At 45.9% G+C, this 6,866-nt stretch overlaps 1 protein-coding gene across 6 annotated transcripts in view; it reads left to right on the top strand.

The window, feature by feature from the left end:
- Positions 1–6,866, top strand: part of CTDSPL2 (CTD small phosphatase like 2) — a 39,186-nt gene that overhangs the window by 2,145 nt on the left and 30,175 nt on the right. For 2 of the 6 annotated variants that reach the window (XM_025153866.3, XM_046899073.1), the window contains exon 2: positions 1,426–1,531. The exons of the other annotated variants lie outside the window; for them this stretch is intronic. The gene's annotated coding sequence lies outside the window, so the exon portion shown is untranslated. The remainder of the gene's footprint in view (positions 1–1,425; positions 1,532–6,866) is intronic. 6 annotated transcript variants of the gene reach the window in all.

Below are 6,866 nucleotides of genomic sequence, written 5' to 3'. Positions count from 1 at the left end.
GTGTGTCGGCATTCACTTTCTTTGATCACTTGCAATGTTGCCGAGGTGACACCGACAAAAATACTATTATGCAGAAAACTGAGAATCGCTTTTTCCTCTTCTGACAGTTTCTATGCAAATATCTCATTCCTGTGTAAGAAACCTTTTCATAGGTGTAAGTGGAGCAATGACTTGGAGTACTTGCACACTTTTGCTAATACTGGAAGTTGAGCTATTTTGGCAGGAGCTCCCAAGAAAAGGCAAAGCAGCATGCAACAAGCAGGATTGGAATTTGGCAGAAATTTAAAATGAATGTGCATTTCTAGACATCTCTATACTCTGACAGCAGCTTGAGGCTTCTTGCCCTCTGGAAAGGACAGCTGGAGGTTCCAGAGCATCTTCAGGTTGACTTTAAGCTTGCAGTTCAAAACACTGTAGCTATGAAACCGAAGATGCTTTTTCCAGGTTAGGAGTTTGTGGCTCCTCTGTTAGTCGCTGTAGAGCTCTTACCTACCCATGTGTTTTTAGTTTTTGGGGGAGCCAGTTCCTAGGAAACAGCACAGAATAGCTGGGGTCAGAGGCTGTGCCCTCCCTGCCCAGCTGTGTCCTCATTGCCCGCTGCCCAGGAGCGTTCCTCAAACAAGTGCCATTTGATTCAGAGCTGTGAGTAGATCAGATGTGATGATTCTTACTCTTATCAGCCCGCAGGGTAAAGAGCCAAGTCGGAATGAAATTCTTTCATTTCTTAGCAATTTGCATTCCCACCACAGTGCTGGCACCAATCCCTTGTAAATTTTAAGTGGAAGATTGTTTTTCGTCCATTGTATGTGAAGAGTTCATTTGATGTTTTATACATCCCAGATAGATCTTCAGAAAGTGCAAATACGTGCCATAAGCACATCATTGGTTAATCAAATTGAGAATGGCTTGGTGTTTTCAGGGGGCAGAGTGTTGGGATTGAATCGTGCTGCCCTGGTCCTGGAGAGGAGCGGTGAGCTCTGTATGGGCTGGCTCAGAAAGAGGAGCTGTCCCGTAGGTGTGGAGTGGGGCAGCGCTTCGTGCTCAGGGTGGTTGCTGGCGTGCAGTGCCAGGTGCAGCGCATCACTTCTGGCTGCTCCCAGGAGAACCCCACATGCAGATGCTTGAAAGCAAGCCAGCATAACATGTTGTTTGCACGTTGTGTTGCCGAGATAGCGATTATTTATTAGTTTAGAAAAATAAATATTTTACATTCATGGATGACATATTCAATAACACTTGAAAAATTAAGCATGAAATCATCCCCATCTGAAGCAATCACAGGCTGGATAGTTGTTTCCCAGTTGGCAGTCTTAACTTTTTGTAAATAGATTACTTCCTAATCAGATCAGTTTCAATAATTACTTTGATTGAAGTCCTCTTAACTATGGAAAATAAGAAGTTGTTTCATCTCACCTCATGATCCAGGGAGAACAGTCGTCAGGACAGTCTGGTGTAGGAGAACGGTGAGCTGATTGTCAGGAAGCCTGAAGTGTGTTTCCACCTCCAGCAGCACTGCAGGACGCATGGCCAGGCGAGTGTCCCTAGCTGCCCCAGCTTCCCTGCCTGCTGCCCTCGTGCTGGGGGTGCTGAGGCCGGGATGGGTGGTGGGAAGCAAATGTACAGCTGTCGTGGGCAGAACTAACTGGGCAGCCACATTGATCTCTACTGTATTGTGACAAAAAGATGCAGATTCCTTTGGGCAAAGTTTGATGAGTGTTCAGCCCCATCCATTGGATTCATGTGCAACTGGGTGAAAATAACCCCACAGTTTGTGACTGGGAGGCACCTCTCTGTTCCATCTGCTTTAATGAGCGCTCTGCCCACAGTGTGGAGTGGATGCTCAAGTTGCTTGTAAGAGACAACGGAAAGGAAAGTTACCCAAATGGTCTAAACTCCATTCTGAATTCAGATGTTTTTTCTTAGGTGAGCAATCCAGTTAGAGGGCATACAGCACTTTATAGTTTTGAATATAAAATATTGTATCAGTGTAACTTCAAGATAAGGATTATGATGGAAATAGGCTTAACCGAAAGGAGCTGTTAACTCCACAGCATCTAGAAAGGAAGCTGTGTGCTTACCCACAGTAGTACAAGGCTAAAATAAATATCCTACCATTCACTGCTGATACACAAGGTGTATGTAGAAAAAAGTTACACAACTAAAACATTTGGATTGGAATTTACCTACGTATGCAAATACATACACCTATATATACAAACATGCAGCAGCACCACAGCACGTGTGTCATTATCAGCAGAGAAAGGCAAAGAAAGCGATACTGTAGGGCATGTGAGCATTTCTGAAGCCTCCCGTGAAAGAAAAGGAGCCTGCCTTGATTTAGGCTGTGTTTAAGGACAGCTAATTGAAGTTAGTAAATTAACAAGAGCTCGGATCAAATCAGAGCAGTTCTAAGCAATTTGGCTTTAGCTGTGCTGATTCAGTCTAAGTCATAACTCAGTTTACTGTAGGCCATTCTGAAATATGATTGCTTTCATCCACCCCATATTTTAGGCGGTGCTAATTAGAGGAAGGCAGGTAATTCAGTCTCAGGATTAGGCTGTACCACAAGGGCTGCGCTGGCACAGCGATAGCCGCCTCGTTAGCGGTAAAGCCCTGCACAAAGGGGTTCCCTGTGCCAGCACAAGTTGCACTCACGCTCACTAGGAGGCTTGTTGCTTTAGCTATGTTTCATTACAGAAAATCACCATTTCCCCCTTGCTTTTCTATTCCTGCTGGCCAGAACAGCCCTGGTTGGACTCGTGGCAGGGCACACCGGGGCAGGTATCCTTGGTCTGGCCAGAGCTTTGTGGGTACCCATGTCTGCAGAGCGCCGAATGTGAGTGTGTGTATGTCTGTACGTCTCACCGTGTGTGGTGGGATCCTGCCTCGCCCCCAGTGGCTTCTTCCAGGCTTGCTCTTCTGTAGTTTACCACTCAGAGCCAGTGGTGTTGTATTTGCTGATTCAGGAAGGAGTGGGCTGATGAGGTAACAGAGCTGGTGTCTGGGTTTTCCTTTTTGCTCTCTGGGTTTTCCAAAACCCTGCTCACACCAGCAGTATCTCTTTTCACCCTTTGCTGGCACCTTCTCTCATTGTGTGCCTGATGGAGCTCCCTGGGGTACAGGAGCTGCCCTGGCTGTGGTTGAACACCTTTGGGCTGCGTTGGTTGTCCTCTGCTTGCATGGCACTGCTGCATCTGCTGCCTGTGCTGCATGGTGAGGAGGTGAGTGGAGCGTGAGAGTGTTAGTAGTTACATGGGCAGCAGTGAGGCTTTGTGTGCTTTTACCAACAAGAGGTATAGCATAGCGTGCAGTGTTAAGGTTTGCTTTCTGAGAAAGAATGGAGGTAATTTGTAAATAGCAGAAATACCTGTATGAATGTTAACGGTACTTACAGGCTTTGTTTAAGCTAGACTTAAACACTCCATATTTGATTGAGTTGTGTAGCTCAATTTATTTGACACCTTCTTAAACTCAAGACCAAGCAGTTGTAATTAAATCGATTTAAAGATGATTGGGAGGTCTTGTTTATTTTGCTATCAAGGCAGAATCTATGAATGTTAAAGAAGAAAAGCAAGTCAGTGGAATCTTCATGCTTTAAATTTATGCTCTTAAAAATGCGAATTTGGAAGAAACTTTTGGAGAGTTGAACGTAGCTGAAGTGATGTTCTTAGATGACTGTAATTACTGTATTTAGAGCTCCTTAGCTGTATGTTGCTCAGGGACTAGAAAGCTTAAGAGCACACTTAAGGAAAGGCCTTTGAGAGCTCAGCTGGAAAATGGGCTGTATGGATACGGTTTCAGGTGAAGAGGTGCCATGCTTAATTGTTGTAATTATTCTGTTGGATTTATTTGAAAGTAATCCTATCATAATAGTAGATGGGTTTATTATATATCCAGAATATATACGATAATGTTCATTTTAATAATGTTCAGTTTGATAATGTTCATTCTCAAAGATTAATAGTGTAAAAATATCCTGAGTCAGTTAGCATAGTATGATTCCAAATCATAAAACAGTTTAAGATCAGGAAATGAACAGTTGTCATCTGTGGTCCATGCTGTCAAAGTTAAGAAGGTTGGTGGTGAGGGTGGCTTCAGGGGGAAGGGCTGCAGCTGAGCACTGGCACTGCTGTGTCACAGTGCAGTATGGGGCTGGGCACACTGCTCTGGGTAGCTCACACCAGCTCCCAAATAAAGAGGGGATGTAGTTTTACTTTAAACATCATCTTGTGATATGAGAAAGCAGGAGGTGCTGTACTGCTTTGGAACTCCTTGCTTGTGTTGTGATCCTGCGAGAGTAGCGAGACACAGGGAGTGGCTGATGGAAGCAGGGCAGACCTGGTGGGAAGGCAGGAAGGGGAGGAGGGTTGGAGCCTTCCATCACGTTTGCAAAGTAGACGTGAATTGAGTAAAATCTGAGCAGGGTTTTCTCGGTGCCCAAATGGATGTCTTTGCACCACAGTCTGGGCTGGATAGCACAGCAGTGCTCCTTCCCTGGGGCTGAGTGCTTGCTGGTGGTGTGCTCTGTGCAGCCTGCTGGATTGGCTCTGCTTGCAGCAGGTGTGTGTTGGAACTCATCTGCCTCGATGTGTTTGTCCTCTACATTCAAAGGGAGTGTGAAAAACTCAGTTTTGTTTTATAAAATATATGGCTGATAAGGGTGGAGTGAAGTACCTTTCTTTCCATTTCAAAGCACAGTATTTTTAAATATTACTGTATAGTAGTTTTGGTCCTTAGCATTCTTCATGGACAGAAGATGCTGACCTTGTGTGTGAATTGTGTGCTCAGCGTTTTACCTTCTGAGGCTCTCCTCCTGAGTTATTTTGTTGTCATATCATGTCAGAAATGAGGATTCTTCTTGGAAAGATAATTGCAAGCCAAAATAATCCATCTCACAACTCAAACAGCAGAGCACATAAAGCCTGGCTTCCCGTGGCATTGCACTGTTGATTTTCAGGAAGCATGTAGGATCGTGTTGAAGATTTCTCTCCCTCTGCCAGGTTGGGTTGGTGCTGTGAGGAGTTCTGCAGTGACCAGGGCAGGACGGGCAGACACAGCTGTGGGCAGGGCGATGGGATGGGCCCTGTTTTCCCTGGAAGCCAGGCTGTAAAAAATAAAAAATAAAAAAAAAATCAACAGGTGTATTAGGAAAAGCTTAGCAATGTTTTTGCTAAATAATACAGCTCTTCAAAGCATACAATAAGCAAATGAAACCCTGACATAAAATGCTGTTGTTGCTTTATAAATTTATGGCTGAATAATCTCTGTTAAAATAACTTGCCAGCAAATACAAGAACCATTTTAAACCCAAACGGTGGCAGTGACCACACCAGCAAACCAGCCTTGTGGCAGGCTGTGCTCCCCAGCAGCTCACTGCAGTCATGCACTACTTTGATCTCTGCTGCCCATGCTCACATGGCTATGGGGGGCATCAGCAGCACAGCACTCTGGATGCCCCATGGCAGTGCCCCATTCCATCCTGATGCTGGGAACAGCCCTTGCCCCTGTGTTCTCTTGAGCATCCAGAGTGCTGTGCTGCTGATGCCCCTCATAGCCATCCCCAGCATTACGCTGCCAGTTGAGCAGTTGTGCTGAGCTCTGTGGCTACAGGTGGGTGATGATGGCATGCTGCTTTCACCCCGTTTAACCCCGGGCTTACTAACGTACTGCTGTGACTGTCTTGTCCCCTGCTGGGAGCTGTGTGTTTTCATTCTGATCCCCATTCACGTATGGAAGCGTTTCAGTTCAGCAGGCCGGCCTGAAAATACGGCTGGCTGGAGGGATCATGGGTGCCAGCGCTGCCACGAGGAGGTGCAGGAGCAGCGAGATGGGCTTGGCATTGTGGAGCTGCACTGTTGGTGTGAGCTGCAGTTCTGTGCCTGCTGCTCTGCAAAGCACCACCTGCAGCCACACACCAAAGGGCAGCCAGCAGCACAGCCTGCAGGGAACAGATGGGCAGCTGGAGGGAAACAGCGCCTGGCAGCTCTGTGCTGCTGGGGGATCACTGAGATCCAGCTGCCCTTACTCCTCAGCCCACCTCTGGTTGCAGTGCTTGGTGCAGGGGTGTCTCGCGAGCTGGAAGGGATGGGGAGGAAGGAGGTATGGAAACAAGAAAGTATTCCTTTTGTTTCCAGTAAAGCATTTGTAGAGATGAGCAATATTTTGAGGTTTTGCTGAGTTGTTTCTCCAGGTGACAAGTGTTGTGTGCTGTGTCACAAATAGAGAAAGAACAAGGTAATTTATATGAAATTTGGTATTTAAGTTAGGTCTGCTTAGCATCAGAAAAATTCTCCCAAATTATGATGTAATATAACTGCATCACAATATAATAAATAAACCTCTGTTGGAAAGACTTGAGATGCTTCAAAACAGAGCATGGCCATTTCCTAATCTGCGCTCCTTTTGGAGGGGCTGTGCTTGCTCCCAGTGCTGCAGAATGATTTGAAGAAGATCCACCAACTGTTGAAGCTCAGGGTTGATGTCAGCACTTCTCGCAGATTTCTCTATTTTAAAACATGTAAGTCAGATCTATGGGATAAGTGTAGAGCTGAACGGACTTCAGCTGTCTGTTCCACTCCACTCTGCTGGTGTTGCCTATGGATCTGTGCCCTGTGAAAAAGATGCACATTTCCCTTTTCTCTGACTCAGAAAGTCTCCCAGGTTGCCAGGCATACTGAAATGTTGGCTGGTTTTGTGTGTGTATTCTTCAACATGTAAGCCTGTACTGTACGCAGTAATAACAGCAGTTCTGGAGCTGCTGCCTTCCTTACAAACACCAACTTCCAAAGAAAGGGCGTAGACAAACGGGGTCTTCTCTAACAGCAGAGCAATCCCCTGGTTGTTTGCAGGACCATATTTGCTGCTTC

The sequence above is a fragment of the Gallus gallus genome, chromosome 10 (genome assembly GCF_016699485.2).
Source record: "Gallus gallus isolate bGalGal1 chromosome 10, bGalGal1.mat.broiler.GRCg7b, whole genome shotgun sequence".
In the NCBI taxonomy this organism is placed as follows: domain Eukaryota; kingdom Metazoa; phylum Chordata; class Aves; order Galliformes; family Phasianidae; genus Gallus; species Gallus gallus.
Note: the sequence above shows the minus strand (reverse complement) of the source record. Positions and strands in the feature narration are given on the sequence as shown.